Source organism: Nannospalax galili, unplaced genomic scaffold, assembly GCF_000622305.1.
Source record: "Nannospalax galili isolate Female #2095 unplaced genomic scaffold, S.galili_v1.0 scaffold80, whole genome shotgun sequence".
Lineage (NCBI taxonomy): Eukaryota > Metazoa > Chordata > Mammalia > Rodentia > Spalacidae > Nannospalax > Nannospalax galili.
Genome location: NW_008347188.1, coordinates 1,084,767 through 1,103,329, shown reverse-complemented (window position 1 = coordinate 1,103,329; position 18,563 = coordinate 1,084,767).

Sequence of the window (18,563 nt, the reverse complement as noted above, 5' to 3'; positions counted from 1 at the left end):
AGAGCTACATTCTTCAACTACCTTTCAGGAAAGAGATTAAGCATACTGCTTACAGTGATATAAAGAAAACACCACCACCTCTTTACACCTGCTTAGCACATAAGAGACCTAAGACCGGATAAAAAAACTCTGTTCATGTCACTTTCTGAAGAACTGAACACAAGTTTTCACTAGATTCTACAGAATGACGTCCACCTTTCCGTAGCCACCATGAATACCTTTTCTTTCAGGATCTATTGTGTGTGAAAAGCCAAATATGTTTAGCAAAGCATTAAATAGCTACAGTCATTCATCAGTGGTTACAGAGTTACATTTGAGCAGAACTTCCTGGAACTTCATCGTTCTGAATAAACATTAACCTCAAGAAATGTGAAGCACTCAAAGACAAAACCTGTAATGATCTACTGGCTAGGTACACTGTCATTAGCCATGATGAAATGTCCCTGGATTTCCATGTCAATGCACATTGCCTGCCTTATTCAGTAATACTCACAGAAATGAGAATTCAACCTCCACATCTTTATGGGCACCAGCATACACTCAACCCAATCAAGAGCACACAGGCTAGACTGGGTTTTTAAGCTGTCTTCACAAAGAGGTGGGTTGGGACAAGTGATAACTCGGATAACTATGTGTGCAGTAGACTTTAAGCAATATCACTTGTCAGTCATTGAATAAGTCACACTATAAAAATAGTGTGAAGAGGATGACCTTCAGCCAAAGAACCAGTGCACTTGATTTTAATATCACTAGTCTTAGAAAATGTCCTTATACAGTTTTTCTCTGATGAGCATATGATACAAATTCATAGCTACTCACTGCAGTAAAACAAGTTAAAAGAATGTATAAGCTTTTTACTCAACATGTAAGAGCTGAAAACACCCACGAACTTTAACACATCCTAAATGTAATGGAAGTGGCTGTAGGAAAATAATTTAATCTCTCTTGAGCCTCAGTTTTCTTGACTTAAAAACAGAAAAACTGTGAGGTATATCATTTGCTTGTAGGAAAGATTAAATGAAATGAAATAAAGAATCAAAGGGAGTTTCTGGCTCATACTCCACAGTAAAAAATTGATGATGGATTTATTTTTGTTTGACTTATTCCTCAAATTAATTTATATTTTAATTATCTTTGTATTTTTGTGTAATAGTTTTCATTCTCTATAAAACAGCAGAGGTATTGCTTGAATCATTATTAGGTGTGAAAATTCAGAAAAATAAAGTGTTTTAACTATGAGTAAGAGACAGGGCCACAATGCTGTGCTGCAATTATGCCCTCTGCATTAATAGAAATGTAGTGGTTATGGCATATTAAGGGACAAAAACAGTCAAATTGTAGTTAACATAAGTTAATAGACTTAAAGAAGCAAAGTGAATTTTACTACAAGAATGTTTTAGAAAGATAATTTTCTTTTTAAAATCATAGATTTCATGAGTATTAAAAGGCATTCATTTTTGGCTACTCATGGTATCCTTTTATCAAATAAGAGAATTCATTTCAAAATGTTTTAAGAATTATCTAAGATAATTTCAACATATTACAGAAATGTTTCTTACCCCTCATATTCGATCTCATGTTTTTAACATAATGGGCACATAGCCACAGAGAGAAATGCCTCATGTCCCAGTTTAGACTGAAATCTAGTGTATTCATTGATAGAGGTCTGGAAAAATGCAATACATAGAAAGGTATATCTGCAGCTTCTAGATTGGGCCTGGAAAATATTTACAATATTATTCAACAGCATGGAGCTAAACAGCCTTCCTGCACCATGAAATGGAAACCTTTTGAGGATGGCAGAAAATAACAATGGAGTTAATTAGAGCTGGCATCTTCAAGGGTTGCGGCCAATACACCAGCTTAGAAATCTGAAGAAATCTTGTTTTATTTATCTATAGCACTTGTAATTTGGGAAAACAGCAGCTAAAATTATTACTCCTAACACTATTTTGAGTAGACTCTTTATTATAGAATCAGAGAATGGTATTAGGACGGTTATATGAAGTCAATTAGACTAGGATCTCACTCCCCCTGGTTTGGTCAAGGTAAGATATTAAGGTGACAAACTAGTCTAGGATTTTATAACAAATCTTCGACATTGCATATATTCTAAGTTTATCTGGCCTTGCTTAGATTTCTGGTTTTTCTTGACTGCTTAATTAAATAATTAAAGAAAAATAAAAGAACATATCACCAATATATATCCTAAGCTGGGCATGGTGGTGAACTCTTGTAATAACAGCAGTCAAAAGTTTGAGGCAGAAGGATCACAATCAAAGGGCAGACTGGACCCAACCTTAAAATGCAGTATAATAATAATAATAATAATAATAATAATAATGTGTTCATGGCATGAATGCTGTGTCTATATTGCTATTTTATATTGTTTGACCTATATATAACATTTCCTCCAACAACTTCATTTTAGAATAACTTGAGAATATTGGTATCCATGAAAAATGATGAATTTTAAAGGTCTATGGTAAAGTGGACTTCCTTAATGAAGAACAGCTCTCCCTTACCCAGCAGTGATCCACTGTCAATAGTTTCTCAGCTAAGGCTGGGGCTTCTTATCCACTTCCCCCGTTTTCTGCTGGGTTTTTGTCTGGTTTGAGTTTGCATGGGTCTTGTGCATGCTGTCGCCACTGCTGTAAGTTCATATGACTAAGTTCCCAGCCACCTGGAAAACTGTTTCCTTGTGATCATCTATCACCCATCTCTTACAATCTTTCCTCCCCCTCTTCTGCAATGGTCCCTGAGCCCTGGGTGGCGTAGGTTTACTATGGGAGTTCTATCCTGGAAATATACTCTTGCAGTCTCTAATTCTCTGCAGTTCAGCCAGTTGTGACTTTCTATGTTAATTGCCCTGTTTCATGAGGAAGCTTCACAGGTGAGAGTTGAGAGATGCATTAATATGCTCTCCATTCCATTTCACTATGTTCCATGAGCCTTAGGTGTAGAGGTTGCGTTGTGGTTGTGTTCCTAGCATATCTAGAATGCAGCAAGTGTCTTGTGCTTCTGTCTTTCACATTCTTTCTACCTCATCTTCTGATCCTTAGGTTGCATTATAGATACATCATTTAGGACTGGGCCCCTCACAGACCAGTTATTCTCTGTGTGTGACCAGTTCTGGAACTCTGTAGTAGCCGCCATCTGTTGCAAAAAGAAGCTTCTTTGATGAGTGGTCAGAGGTGCACTTGTCTGTTGAATACAAGGCTACATATTTATCATACAGTAAGAAATTAACATTTGCCAAGGAGTGTGACAGCCATGAGTATTTGGCTATGTTTGCAATACCACACATGAGTTCCCTCCCACTGAATGAGTTTTTAAATCCAATCAGATAGCTATTGATTACCCCCAAGATAAAAGTGCCACAGCTGTACCAATACAGAAAGTTTGCTGTGCTGGTCATTATTCTAGTTTTTAGGCTTTATAGCAGTGTTGGCTCATTGATTGATTTTTCTCCTTGGTAGTTTGCATAGTCTCCTCTGATACTATGAAACCTAGTCTTCAGGGAGGAGGCTTCCAGGTCATTTCCAGCTCCATTGTTCCAAGTCATGTGTTCAAAGTACATCCTGTCTTCAGTAGTAGAGTCTTACCTTCAAGTTCTGGGAGGAAATCAAGGACTATGCAATAGTCTGCACTATTTTGGGAGTCTCTTGGGCTATCCTGACTAACAATGCAAAGTGAAGTTTCTCCAGTCTGGCACTGTATTTCTTGTTATATAATCTTCAGCTTTATATACACACTCATATAAATATATTTAATGTATATTTTAAAAATATTTTGTTTATTCTTATATTTATCATATAAATATATGAATATCTGAGTGTATTGCCTGCATGTATGTAAGTGCACCTGTGTCATGCAATGCCCATTGAGGTCAGAAGAGGGCATTGGATCCCCTGGAACTAGAACTATGGATGGTAGTTAGGCACCATGTGGGCACTAGGAACAAACCCTGGGGCTCTATAAGAGTAACCAGTGCTCTTAACTACTGAGCCATCTCTCCAGCCCCTGTATATGTATATTTTAGTAGAATTTTGAACTAATACTTTTCAATCTGGTTTTTCACGTGACCTAAGCATTATTTATTTCTCACTTCCCCTGTATGACTCTCCCTACTCCCTCTTCACTTAAAGTCTCACCCCTTTTCCCTAGTTCCCATTTAAAAACATCTGTCTTCTACTATCCACTATCAAGAAATCATTCTTCCCCTTTATATCCATGGTTCCTTTCCATTTTCTTGGCTCCTGTGGTTACATCAGGGTATATATTCACATGTAGGTATTTGGAGCTAACATCTACAAATGAAAGCGAACATATGTCGTTTGTTTTTCTGAGTATGTGTCACTTTACTTAGTATAACAGTTCCCAGTTCCAACCATTTACTTGCAAATTTCATGATTTCATGTTTCTTTACAACTGAGTAGAATTCCATTGTGTACATGTACATATTTTCACTATCCATTTATCAATTGAGGAACATTTATGTCATTTTAATTTCGTAGCTATTGTGGAAAGAGCAGAAAAAAAAATATGGCTGTGCAAATGTCTCTGTAGTAGGATGAGTTTTTTGGGTATATGCCAAGGAGTGGTATGGGCTGATCATATGGTAGATTTATTTGTAGATTTTTTTTGTTTTGTTTTCTTTTTTTTTTTTGAAACAGAGCCTCCCTGTAGACTCAGCTGGCTTGGAACTCACTATGTAGACCAGGCTGGCTTCAGTCCACAGAGATTCACCTGTTTGGGATTAAAGGCCTGTGCCACCACACCTGGCTATTTTCAGTTTTTAAAGAGTTCTCCATACTGATTTCCAAGGTGGTTGTACCAGTTTGCAATCCCACCAACAGTTAATGAGGATTCCTCTTTCCCTGCATTCACTCCAGCTTTTGAGGTCATTTGTTCTTTTAATTTTAGGCATTCTGACTGGACTTAGATGAAATCTTAAAGTGGTTTTGATTTGCATTTGACTCATTACTAAGGATGCTGAACACTTTTAAAGCTGTTTTGTTGCCATTGTTATTTCTTCTTTTGAGAGCTCTCTGCTCAGATCAATAGCCCATTTTTTAATTGGGTCATTTGCTTTCTTGCTTGTTTTTGAGGTCTTTGCATAGTCTGGATATTAATGCTTTGGCAGATGAACAGCTGGTGGAGAATTTCTCCCACTCTGCATTCCATTGCTTGTTTCCTTTGCTATACAGAAGCTTTTTAGCTATTGAGGTCCCATTAGTTGATTATTGACCTTAATTCCTGAGAGACTGATGTCCGATTTAGAAACTCCTTTCTTGCACCTATATCTTGTATGGTACTTGCTGATATGCTCTTTTAAGAGTTTCAGGCCTCACATTGGATAAAGGCATTTCTCAATTCTCAATAGAGAAGTGTCCCTATGCAGCAGTTGGTGATCGACACAGAAACCTACAACTGGTCAATGTGCAGAGAACAAGAGGCTTCAGAGTGCTTATTCCTGAATAGGACACCTGTTTCAAACCTCTGCCTTCCAAGGCTCAGTGATCACTGTAGAAGAGGAGGTGGAAAGGCTGTAAGAGGAGTTAGATGACTGCAAGTTTTCCAGGCAGCGGAGAACTTGCTCATATGAACTCAAAGCAATGAGGACAGCATGCACAAGTCTTATGCAAGCTCAAACTAGACAAAAATCCCAGCATAGACATGGGAAAAAGGGCACGAAATCTCAACCCAACATAAGGAACTTTTGGCAATTGATGGCTGCTGGGACAAGGAAAGGTAATGTCCTATAAGGATGCCATTCTTGGTGAGCCTAGTGGAAGGACCCACACTGAAGGACATTTGGGGGTACAAATCAGAATCTACAGGTCATATTATATATGTAAAAGGGTACATTAGATTGGGTGGAGAGGCAGTGGGGGGAGGTGAGGATAGGGCAGGAAATCTAAATACCATCAAACTACATTGTATGAAAATTGAAGATTCAATAAAAAGTAAAATTAAGAAAAGAATTTTTCCATCAAGTGAGATATAGAGAGAGGGGGGAAGGAGAAGACGAAGAGGAGGTGGAAGACAAAGAAAGGGGAAGGGGAGGAAAGAACACCAGCCACAGGAAAAGGAGGAGGGGGGAGGAGAAGGAGAAGGGGGAGGAAGAAGTAGAGAAAGGAGCAGGAAAAATAGAAGGAGGAAGGAAGGAAGGAAGAAAGAAAGAAAGAAAGAAAGAAAGAAAGAAAGAAAGAAAGAAAGAAAGAAAGAAAGAAAGAAAGGTTAAAAGTAGAGGGAAGGAAAGTGTCAGTAGTGAGTCAAGTACAAAGCATGTGATTGTTGGGCTGGTGTTGCAGGTCAGCAGGGTGTTCTTGTCTAGCACACGAGAGGATATGGGCTTAATTCCCGGTACAAAAAAAAAAAAAAAAAAAAAATATATATATATATATATATATATATATAGAGAGAGAGAGAGAGAGAGAGAGAGAGAGAGAGATTGTTAAATGATCTTGTAACCTATGACTACTATAACTTGAACATTCATTTGTGGCAGGAAACATGATTTATCTTCATTAAATTGACTTTAGGGAACTGTGAAGTTATTGATATTTGACAGTCTTAAATCTATTTACATATTTTGAAAGTATACAAAGAGGAAACTTTTTTTCCCCCAAACAGTGTGTACCATGGAGAAAGTAAAATTTAAATGGCCTGATGACTTGCCCTTGAAACTTTACTACCCAGGTATTCTGTTTAAAATAAGATTCTAAGACGTGAATCAGGAGCCTGAAATGCTTGGAAATGGAAGACAAAGGACACAGGTTTTAAACAAGTATATGCTGTTACAGAGCATGCTAATTTCTGCTTTCTTACGGATTTTATTCCTATTGAATTTAAGTTCTGTTGCTGTATAGAGGGGAAAAATGGAACAAAGGAATTGCAGTTGTGTGGAAGTAAGGAGGAGACATGAAGGGACGGGAAAATCCCGGGAGACAACACCACAGAGTCTGAAGACCCCAAGAAAGCTGGCTGACAACTGAGTCAGTAAATCATTAACCTCCTCGCGTGTTACACATGTAGTCTATTGTTTCATACAAGCTGTAAATCTATAACTCACAGGAAGCAATGGTTAATTCAAAGGAAGAAATAACCGAAAAAGGAACAGTTTCCACCACACAATAAAAGGACTTAGTACATTGAACTATAAGGAGGAAAACAGACGTTTAGCTGAACGAGGGACGATTAAACTGCAATGCAATAGCGCTTAGCTAAGCTTGACTAATACTTCTTACAAGCTTATCTTTGTGATAAGTTAAGAAATATAATTGGTATTTTAATAACATATTTTCTACTTTTGTCTAGACAAAGAAAAGGAGAGAAACATTTTAACTGAAACAAGAGCTGTTTGATGTGTCCCATTGCCACCAACATCTGGTGCCAATTATACTGAACTGCACCCTCCAAATCTCTTGGTAGAATGGCTAACATTTTATACTACTTTGGTGTAATTCATCTTCAATAAAGTTCTTCAAGAAAAAAAACCTCAAAAGAGATCTACAATATGATCCATCTATCCCACTTTTGATTATCCGCTCAAAGGAAATGAAATCAGCCTCCAAAGACACATACACATCGGCAGCACTAGTTCCAATAGCTAAGACATTGAATCAGCCTGGGGACCCACCAGCAGATGAAAAGATAAAGAAGTCACAGACAGTGGACTATTACAGATGCACAGTCATACACATTTATATACATGGTGGAATATTAATCATTGCAAATTAATTAAATCCTGCCAAGGCCACATAGAACTGGAAGTAAAACAGTTAGATACAGACATTATGTTACTGTGGTACCTGGAAGCCAAAACTGCAGCCTGAAAGTGGAACGGTAACAGTCAGTGTGGAGGGCGCAGGGGCAGGAGGGTGCGGACGGGGAGTCTGGATTGATTAGTTCACGTTATGTTTATGGAACTACACACTGCACCCCATTAATATGTCCAATGAAGACATTTTTATAAAAATTTTCTTAAAAGAGTGATGTGTGTCACATTTGTTTTATTCAGATGTGAAACAGTATTAAGTGAATATTCAGAAAGGTGAAATGAATGTTACGTACAAAAAGTGCTAGGAAGAACAGAAATACTGAGAACAGCAATACGGTAAATTGTGACTGGACAGCAAGAGAATGCACTGAAATATGATCAAACTCCAAGATTCTTTATCAATACATACTTAGTCTTTTAGGAAGGTTATGTCTTATGTAATCATATCCGGATTCTGACCCTTCTTTTATATCATTCTTTTCCATTAATAAGGAATTAACAGAACTCTGAGACTCTAGTCTAACAGGAAGTGCCATCTTTATGATGAATCCTACTAGATCATCTTAGCCATCCATTCAGTTCTTAGTAGCTGAACATCCACAACGCTTCAGACAGCGAGTCACAAGATTGGCGCAATCCCTAGTCTGATTGTGTACTATTGAAAATCCAGCAAGCACACCGGTGTTTAAAAGGATTTCACATTGCCTAAAATACTGTGAAAGGACAACCCAGGTGCTAAAAGAAACGGGGTGGGGGTTCTGCGGCTCATCTCCAAATCTTTCCATAAGAGGCTTGAGCATTTCTCTTTGGGAGGTTATTGTTCATGTCTGTCTTAGTTAGCTTTCTATTGTTGTGATAAATACACTGACCACAACCAACTTGGGGAGGAAAGGGTTTATTTGGCTTCCAGCTCAGTTCATCATCAAGGGAAGTCAAGGTAGGAACTCAGGGCAGGAACCTGGAGTACAGACCACAAAAGAACACTGCTTACTGCCTTGCTCCCCTGACCCATGCTCAGCTTGTTTCCTATACAATACAGGACACCTACCCAGGAATGGCACCCCCCACAGTAGACTGGGCTCTCCCACACCACTTAACAATCAAGAAAATGCCAGATAGACATGGCCACAGGCCGATCCAATGGAGAAAATTCTTCAGCTGAGGTTTTCTCTACCCAGGTGTGTCAAATTGACAGCTAAAGTTATCCACCACAATTGACCCCTGTCAACTTGTCACACAAACATGTTATTGAACCACAACCTTTCCATATTTTGTCCCCTAGATATGATATTAATATTAATATCACGACATAAAACAGTATAGCTTTAAAAGCTGCACAGTCCTTAGAAAATCCAAACACTATTAAAAGTTCAAAGTCTCTTTTAAAAGTCTTTAAATTGTGGGCGCCTATAAAATCCAAAGCAAGTTAAACGCTGTCTGATTTCAAAAGGGAAGAATCCCACACAGTTAAGCAAAACCAAAGTCCAGTAAAGTAGCTTCCAGCTGAATATCCGGAATTCACTCACAATCTTCTGGGCTCCAAAGTCCCTTCCAGTTTGAGATGGAGGTTTGGGCCCCCTCTGGATCATAGCTTCTGTGTGCTTATCTTGAGGAAGTACTCCCCAGAAGATTTTGCCACAATGATGCTGGGCTCCTGTAACAGCTGATTTTTCAGCCCCAGTTAACCAGCATAAATTGTCTCAGGAAAGCAAAGCTTTCCTTCAGCGGTGCTGGTATTGTCTTAGCGGTAGCTGATTCTTCAGCCCCAGCCAACCAGAAACTACAGATTCTCAATTCAAAATATCATACAAATAGCCCTGATAATCTTTACTGCCTTTGAAGCTTCACAAGCACCAGAAACTACAGATTCTCAATTCAAAATATCATACAAACAGCCCTGATAATCTTTACTGCCTTTGAAGCTTCACAAGTCAGGTCTCCATCTAAACCTCTTTCAGCAGAACTGTTTCAAGCTCTATAGCAATAGCTCATTCAACTCTAAACACTCAATGGCTTTTCCAGTCCAAAATGCCAAGCACTTCCACAGTCCTCCCAAAAACAACTGGGTCCAGTCTGTCACAGCAATACCCCACAATCCTGGTACCAACTTTTGTCTTAGTTAACTTTCTATTGCTGTGACCTAAACCAATTTGGGGAGGAAAGGACTTATTTGGCTTGCAGCAGAGTTTATCATCAAGGGAAGCTAGGTCATCATCAAGAGAACCCAGGCCAGGAACTTCCAGGTTCTTGTGCTCCAGGATAGACCATGGAGGAACACTGCTTACTGGCTTGATTTTTTAGGCTGGACCCTAACAAATCACTCTCCAATCAAGAAAATGCCTCACAGACATGGCCACAGGCCAATTCAATGGAAACAATTCTTCGTTTGACTTCCCTCTAACCAGGTGTGTCAAGTTGATAACTAAAGCTACCCAGCAAATGTGAGACCTAACGAATGAGTAGAATCTGGGTATGCAAAGGCCCAGAAGATGAAAATAGAAATAATTAATAAATTAAACCACGAATAAGAAATGAGTTTTGTTGATATGACATGCATGCTTAGGTGCAATGAACCAGAAGGAAAGACCTTGGTATGAGACTGGAAGGTGGAGGATATGGAGACATCTTGAAAATTTTGGTGCAAATCCAGTATCTTATTCTGTATAAGGAAAACCTTTGAAGAGTTTCTAACAATTTTGATATAGCCTGATTTAGGTCCACAGAAGAGTAAGTAGTAACATTTTTGTGAAGGATAGTGTATAAATGTACTATTTGTCCTAATTAACCTTAGTTACTAATCTATCTGACTAAACTCCAAGCATTCAGCTTTCATAGAAGTGCTGAGAAGGAGTAGGGAATAATGTTGGAAGAGGAATGCCGGGTAGATTGAAGAAGGGAGTATGAATTCTTTATGAGCCAGGATTCACAAATAAGGAAGAACCTGTGTGTCTGTCTTGCTGGGTCTAGTTACCTCTCTAATTTTTCCAGTTTTATTCATTAATTTTCAGTTGCCTGTACATAGTGGAGTTAGGCCACATGGGTGATAATGCTTCCAAGAATTGTAGACAATCTAACAGAAATCCAAGTAACAGGTATGGGAAACCTCCCTTCAAGATGCTGTTCAAAGTAATCCAAGAGACTCTTAAAACAATATAGGCTATTGCTATTGCCTTTGGTTAGTTCTAGAATTTGAAGGTAAGACCCTATTGTTGAGGATAATACTTAAAACAGGACTGGGACAAATTATGCTGGAACTGACCTGGAAGTCTCTTTTTTGAGGACTAGTTTTCACAGTATTGGGAGGTGCTATGCATGCTGTCAAGGGAGAAAATCAATCAATGGACCTCCCCAGCTGTTAATCCTGTGAACCACAAGGATGAACAGCCTAGCAAGATATCCCCAATAGTGCAATTGTGGCACTTTTATCTTGGAGACAATCAACAGCTGTTTAATTAGACTTAAGGCCCATCCAACAGGAGGGAATCCATGCCCAGTACTGAAAACCTAGCTAGGTACCAGTGACTGGAGAGACCATAGACCTTAGAGGAGAACCTACTGATGCCCTTCACCTAAACCAATACAATTTCTCACCACGTTCTTAAAACATGTCCTTAAACCTACAGATACGTGTAGCTCTAACTCCTTATCAAGAAAGCGTCTTTTGGCAACAGATGGAGGTGATTACAGAGAGCCACAACGGGTGAAAATGCAGAGAATGAATTACTGTGGGGTACCTAGCCTAAACCAACACATCTGTGATACAATTCCCTACACGTAAGGCTCAGGGAACTTCACAGAAGAGGGAATGGAAAGATTGTGTGAGTCAGTGTCTTCCAGATAGGACAGGGGTCTTACCCATGATATTGCATCAATATGGCTGCCTAAACAACACCTGCATAATAGCAACAGCAGCTGACGTGAAAATGTGAATGGGGGAAATTGCACAGGATCTCACTTCTAAATGAAGATCTAAAGGCAATTAATGACTGTGAGGGAGGGAGAATCAGTTTTCTCTAGAGATGAGCTCCCTGAGAGGTTATCCAATCTCAAGTGGTCAGTCCTAAACACACGAACATATAAGAAACATTAAATGAACTCAGTAGTTGCTTACATATATACACACACGTGTATGCATATGTATACACATGTGTATGTATATGTATACATGTGTGTGAATAACAATAATTAAATAAGAGGTCAGGATATTGAGAGGCAGTGGGGTAAATGAGGGATGATTTGAAACGTGAGAAAGGTATATGCGAAGGCAGTACATGAGACATGAGGGTAGAACTTCACCGGCTTTTTTCAAATCCCAGTCTGAAATGCGGAAGTCATTGACATGAAAGACTTGCCTGTTTCAACCCTGTTCTCTGGGTGGCTGACGTCATGGTGTGAGGTTTGTTGTGTTATGGGTCAGCTTTGGCACAGACCGGTGAAGCAGGGCAGTGTGGGTAGAGGGAGGGCCTGATGCAAGGCTTAGAGCTGCTCTTCCTTGGTCGGCCCAAGTAGATGGAAAGTGCTTAGCTCAGAGCCGGAGGCCCATCAGGGGCTATCCTGGTGCAAGATGGAGTGGTATTGGCTCAAAAGCCACTGCATAAACACCATAGTCTGACACCTCAGGAAGGTCATTTTCGAAATCCAGAGAAAGGATTGCTGTGTTTTAAAGTGTCCAAGAAACAAGTCAGAACTGCAAATTACACCACCAAATACAGAGCAGGAGTCCCAGAAATAAAGCAGCCCCTCCACAGCCAAGACCTGGAGAGATCCAAGGGAGCAAAGAGCAAGGACCACTCAGATATCATCTGGCTTCGGGGACAGGGCCAGATTAAGAAACAAGTCAGAACTGCAAATTACACCACCAAATACAGAGCAGGAGTCCAGAAATGAAGCAGTCCCTCCACAGCGAAGACCTGGAGAGATCCAAGGGAGCCAAGAGCAAGGACCACTCAGATATCATCTGACTTCGGGGACAGGGCCAGATGCCACTCTTATCCCCTCCCACTGGCCATTCTGTGACTTCTGAGTAAACAAAGCACATTTCAGAAAAACAAAAGACAAAACAAAATTAAGGCAGAGTGTGAGACAGTGCTAATTAGCCAGTTAAAATACTCCACCATGAACCCTGTCCCTGTTTGGCAGGGTCAAGGCCTGTGAGGAAGATTAGATTTGTTAGAGTTCAGAGAGAACCTTCAATTATTTTGTACATCAGGGTTGTCCTAAGTGTAAATTTGGAGCACTACCATCATACTTAAAGTTAACCATTATTCCATCTATTTCAGTTCATTGACTGTCCATATGTAATTAGTCCACATTTAAAGATACTTGTTTATTAAGCTATGGGTACTGCTATTAACGAGATGCTCGGAGACGAAAAGTATTGTGAACCTGAGCAAGAAACTGCATGTTCTGTGGCTGAGGCTGTCACTGCCACCAACCGGCTCTGTAACCTCTGGCAAGTCGTTTAATTTCTCTGGGCATTAATTTTCTCTGAAGAATGAAGAGACTGGACTAAATCATTACTAAGGTCAATTTTGATTTTGATGTCTGTCATGTGAGTGCTAAAACGAGGCCTGCTGAGATGATGGTGGTTAGATTTGCATTAATCAAGAAACAATGATAATAAGTGTAGAACCATTTAGCGAACAGAGGCCATTTGCCTGGCACAAAGTAAGTCATTATATAGAGGCTATTTCTAGTCATCTTAATAAGCACATGAAGAAGTAGAGTTTCAGAGAGGCCGTTGTTGTTGCTCTGTGCTACACAGCCTGTAAGGGGCAGAGCCAGGCTTACAAGCCATGTTTCCTTTGGAATTTCTAAGTCAGATAAAGTACCTACTGATAACCTTTAGGTTATTTTATTTGAAGAGTATACTTTCCATGAACTGTTGAAATCTTTCAAGTCATTAAAGTTTCCCACTCTTTAAGAAGCTATCTTTTTAGCATTGAGGCAAAGCAAACTGTCCCCTGAAGTCCTTAAGAACTCACTTAGGTTGTTTATTAAGCACATATTTCCAGACTCGTTTTTTTGATCTGTAAATACCTCCTGTGCACCTGTAACAAAAAGCCTAGGGAATGTTTGGGCAGTGCGTGGTACCACCAGGGAGGGAACTCAGGAACAAAGACTGGAGGACTGGAATTTAACATCTCTTGTCTTACTGTGAGGGGCCTGCCAGTGCAAGGCCACCTCATTTCAGTCTGTCCGGGTTCCAACAGCACAAAGCGGCTGGTGGGTCAGCAAAGTGGATAAGTTCAGCAAGATTAATGCTCAGCTGCAATGCCCACTGAAGTGTGGCTGCAGGAGGACTTGAGCAGTACCCGCAGAATCAATGGAGGAAACAAAACTTGGGTCTAGAGAGGCAGAACAGAGGTGACGAGAGCAGAGCTCAGTCCCTGAGTGTATAGCCCCATGGCTGAGTAACTGAAGAGATGAGAGGAGACCACTGAGCAGGTATTCACCAATGGAGTGGGCCCCGGACCTAAGCCTGGCTGACACTGCATTGCAAATGGAAAGGTTTGGGAAACAGCTTCTGTGAGTTCTTTCAGCACGTCACCATGAGTGCTAGTGTGCTAGAGGGCTCTAGTAATAGTACCAGGAAGGGACTGCTTCATTGCAGAATATAGTTTCTAAGGGCTCTGGAGCCAAGACAAAGTTCAAAGTTGGGCAAATTGGCTTTCTTTGGAGGTCCATCCCTTGGGCTGGACGACTTCTCTCTCACTGTACCCTCACAGTCTGTGCTATGTTCCTCCATATGTGGTATCCCTGTGTATGTCCACATTTTCTTCCTATAAAGTCATCAGTCAGACTGGATTAGGCCCATTCTAATGGCCTCATTTAAACTTAATCTTCCCTTAAATTTCCTGTCACCAAATAGAATTGCATTAGAAGGAAATGGAAGTTGAGTCTTCAGCAAATGATTTGGAGGAAGTATCACATCACCATGGAGCTGGAGAGCTGTAAGCTGTCAGGTAATTACATCCATACGGGCTCTCAGACTCCAATGTACACGAACAAGAAAAACTACTTCTTCATGCTTCAAAATTTAACTCTGGTAACATCTAGGCAAACAATAAAATTGTTGAATCAATGCAACTGATAGAATGAGTAAATTACTTTAGCATTTTGGATGCTCACTGTTCTAATTTGCTGTTCTGTTACTGTGATAAAACATTCTGACCAAAAGAAGCTTAGGGGTCTGGCAAGCAGGCTCAGCAGTTAAGAGCACTGGCTGCTCTTTTAGAGGACCCAGGGTCGAGTCTCAGCATCAACATGACAGTCAAAAACTGTCTATATTTCTAGTTCCAGGGGATCTGATGCCCTCTTCTGAACTCCACCAGCATTGCATGCATAGGTGCACTTATATATGTGCAGGCAAAACGTGAAAACGCATACAAATACATTTTAAAAATTAAATAAGAAACTTATGGGAAGAAAGGGTTATTTGACTTATACTTCTAGGTCACAGTCCATTTCTGAGGAAAATCAGGGCTCAAGTAGAAATCACAGAAGAATGCTGCTCACCGGCTCACTCTTTAGCTTTTCTGCACAGCCCAGGCCCACCTGCCTAGGGATGGTACCACCCACAGTGGGCTGGGCCCTCCTCCCTCATCACTCATCAGTCAAGGCAATCTCTCACAGACATGGCCACAGATCAATTTGATCTGGTGAATTCCCCAACTGAGATTCCCTCTTCTCAGGTGACTCTAGGTTGAGCCAAGCTGACAATAAAATTCACCAGCTTAGCATCACAGTGTCTGAATAACACATCTTAAAGCTTAGTTGGAGATGTGACTGAAATGAAAAATAAAGCATGCTTTTTATTATTTAATAATTAAAATTCTAAAATGAATTCAATGTTATTATCAAGCAGTTAATTCATGTTTAGCAATATTTCTCCTTTTTTTGGTAAGTACAGCTGAATAGTTTTCTGATTTATTTCTTCTTCTTAGCTTCTATTTCTAATGCATATTCTTAAAACAAATGTAAAAACATTTCATTTTGTAGATGTTGGAGAACATTACCGAATCCTACAACTGACCAAACTCAGAGAATCAGTGTCTGTGAGGTGCCCAGCCCTAAGTGACACATCTACAATGCAACCTTTACACCTGAAGCTCAGAGAATATAGTGGAGCAGGGAGCAGAAAAAATATTAATGCATCTCTCAGCTCCTACCAGTGAAGCTCCCTTATTCCTCAGTTGGTAATTAACCCAGAAAGCCACAACTGGAGCAAGTGAAGAGAATAAAGGACTGCAGAACGCATGTGCCTGGATAAGACTCTTTATCGACCCTCTGCCAGTCAGGGCTCACGGACCATTGCAGAAGAGGGGATAGAAAGATTGTAAGAGCCAGGGGTGGTGGATGACCACAAGGAAACAGAAGTCTCCAAATGGCTGGGAGGTTGCTCATGCGAGCTTACAGTAATGGTGACAGCATGCACAAGACCCTTGTGTAGCGTAGACTTGGAGAAGACAATAAGAAGCCCCAACCTTAGCTGAGGAGGTATTGACAGCTGATGACCACTGGGAGAGGGAGAGTTGATTTTCTTGGGAGTGACACTCAGTAGGATGACCAGACTCCAGTGGGTGGATTCATACCTAGGGACATGTAGGGACACAAATATGGCTCTATAGGCCTTAACATATATGAAAGAATGCATGAAATCTGGTGGGGGGTTAAGGGATGTTGTAGATAGGGGAGGGATCTAAATATAATGAAAATGTATAACATTTGTACAAACTCAATAAAAAACCATATACAGAAAAATTTATTGCCTGTAATAGTATATTGACACATAATAACCTATAGACTAATTTTCTGATTTCAAGTTATTATCAAGTAAAAATATTTCATAAATTTAAGCTGCTTAAAAACTCTCTGCTCTGTGTACCCATGCCTTAGTGTTTATTGAAATCACTATACTAAAAATGGGCAACAGCCAGTCTTCACGTAGTCACTGTATTTGACGCATCATGCATTCCTTTGTTAGGCAAAGTGGTAGGCCCTTCCCCATTCATGCTTTTGCTCTTAGACCCCTCGATGATTCTTTCCCATACCTTAGTGAAAGGAAAACCAATTGTGTAATGCTCTACTTGTAAGCATCTCTATCTGACTCTTAAAAACATAAGTACTCATCACTCATCAATTAGTAACAGCAAAAATTGATTACTTTTAACACAAAATTAAAGTTGAACAGAACCTTAACGAGTCAGCAACAGTTGTGTTCACAGGGTGTTAGCAAAGGGCCACAAAGATGTATTTTTTTAAAAATTTTCTTTTTAATTCATTTATTTTTATCTAATGTGTATGAGTGTCTTGCCTACATGTATATAAGTGCACCTGTGTCATGAAATGCCTGTGGAGGTCACAAGAGGGCATCAGATCTCCTGGAACTGGAGTTATAGACAGTTGTTAGCTGCCATGTGGGTGCTGAGTATTAAAGCCCTGGTCCTCTGCAAGAGTAGCCAGTGATCTTAACCACTGAACCATCTTTCCTGCCACCAAAAGTCATACGTTTGGAAAAACTATTTTTACTCATTAATTTTATTTTTTAATTTATTTTACTTCAAAAACATGAGGAACATTATAAATTTGAAATCAGAGCATCTTCTTTACGCCAATTACGACTTCTTACTGCCTTTTCGTAAAATGAACAAAGTTGCATTTAGCAAATTAAACTTGAGTCTCTTCAAAGTGACACAGACACAAGCTAATGGACAGTCATTGCAACTTTTGATTTTACAGATAAAGGAGCAGAGGTCACACAGTGATGGCAGAGTCATAAGCTGCAGAGTGATTTGAAAGCAGCCTCATTTCTAGGTTCAGATACTGTTTTAGAAATGTCTCCTAGCCAGGACTATTAGAGGACATAGATATGCCTCCAGATAAATGTGCACAGACCAAAAAAAGAAATAAGTTCAGTAGGTTTGCTTGGCGTCAGGCATGGTGGCTCACATCTGTAATCCCAGCATTTGGGAGGCTGAGGCAGTAGGATTTGGAGGAATTCCAGACCAACCTGGGCTACAGTGTAAGAGAACCTATTTTAAAAACAACAATAAGCAGATGAAAAAAATAGGTGGATTTGAAGGCTGTGTGGTAGATGTTAAATCAGTGGAAGATTGAATTCTGTGTGCTAGAAGAGGAGGACTCAGTTAAATTTGACCTCACATTCCCTCTGATTGTTATGACATTGCTCTTGAATGTCCCCAAAGAGGTGTGTGCTGAAGGTTGGGTCCTTACTGGTTCCCTTTAGAGGTGGTAGAACCATTCATAACTAATGCTTAGTAGAAGGAAGTTAGGCCACTGGGGTCATGCCCTTGAAGGGAGAAATAGAACCTTGGCCTCTTCCTGTTTCTTTGCTCCCTGGCTCCTGTGACTTGAACAGGTCATCCCATGCTGCATACTCACACCATGTCATACTGTGCCACCACAGGCCAAAGTAACAAAGCAGAACAACTGCAGAGGGCTTCATCTGAAACCATGTTGTGAAATAAACCTTTCTTCTTTGTAAGGTGACTTGTCTCAAACATTTTGTTAGTCATGGCACACTAACACACTGACTTAGCTACATGGTTCCTAACAACGCTGCTTAAGGAAACTGAACTAACTTCAGGAAAACAGACCTTGAGGAAAATGACTGTTTTTGATTCATCTGTGAGTTACCTTGTCGCTGAAGAGAGTCTAAGATAATTATTGAGGCAATGAAAAGAAGAAAGCAGATCCACAATTGTTGAGAAAAATATACCAGGACTTACATATTAAGTTTTAAGAATGGCCTTAT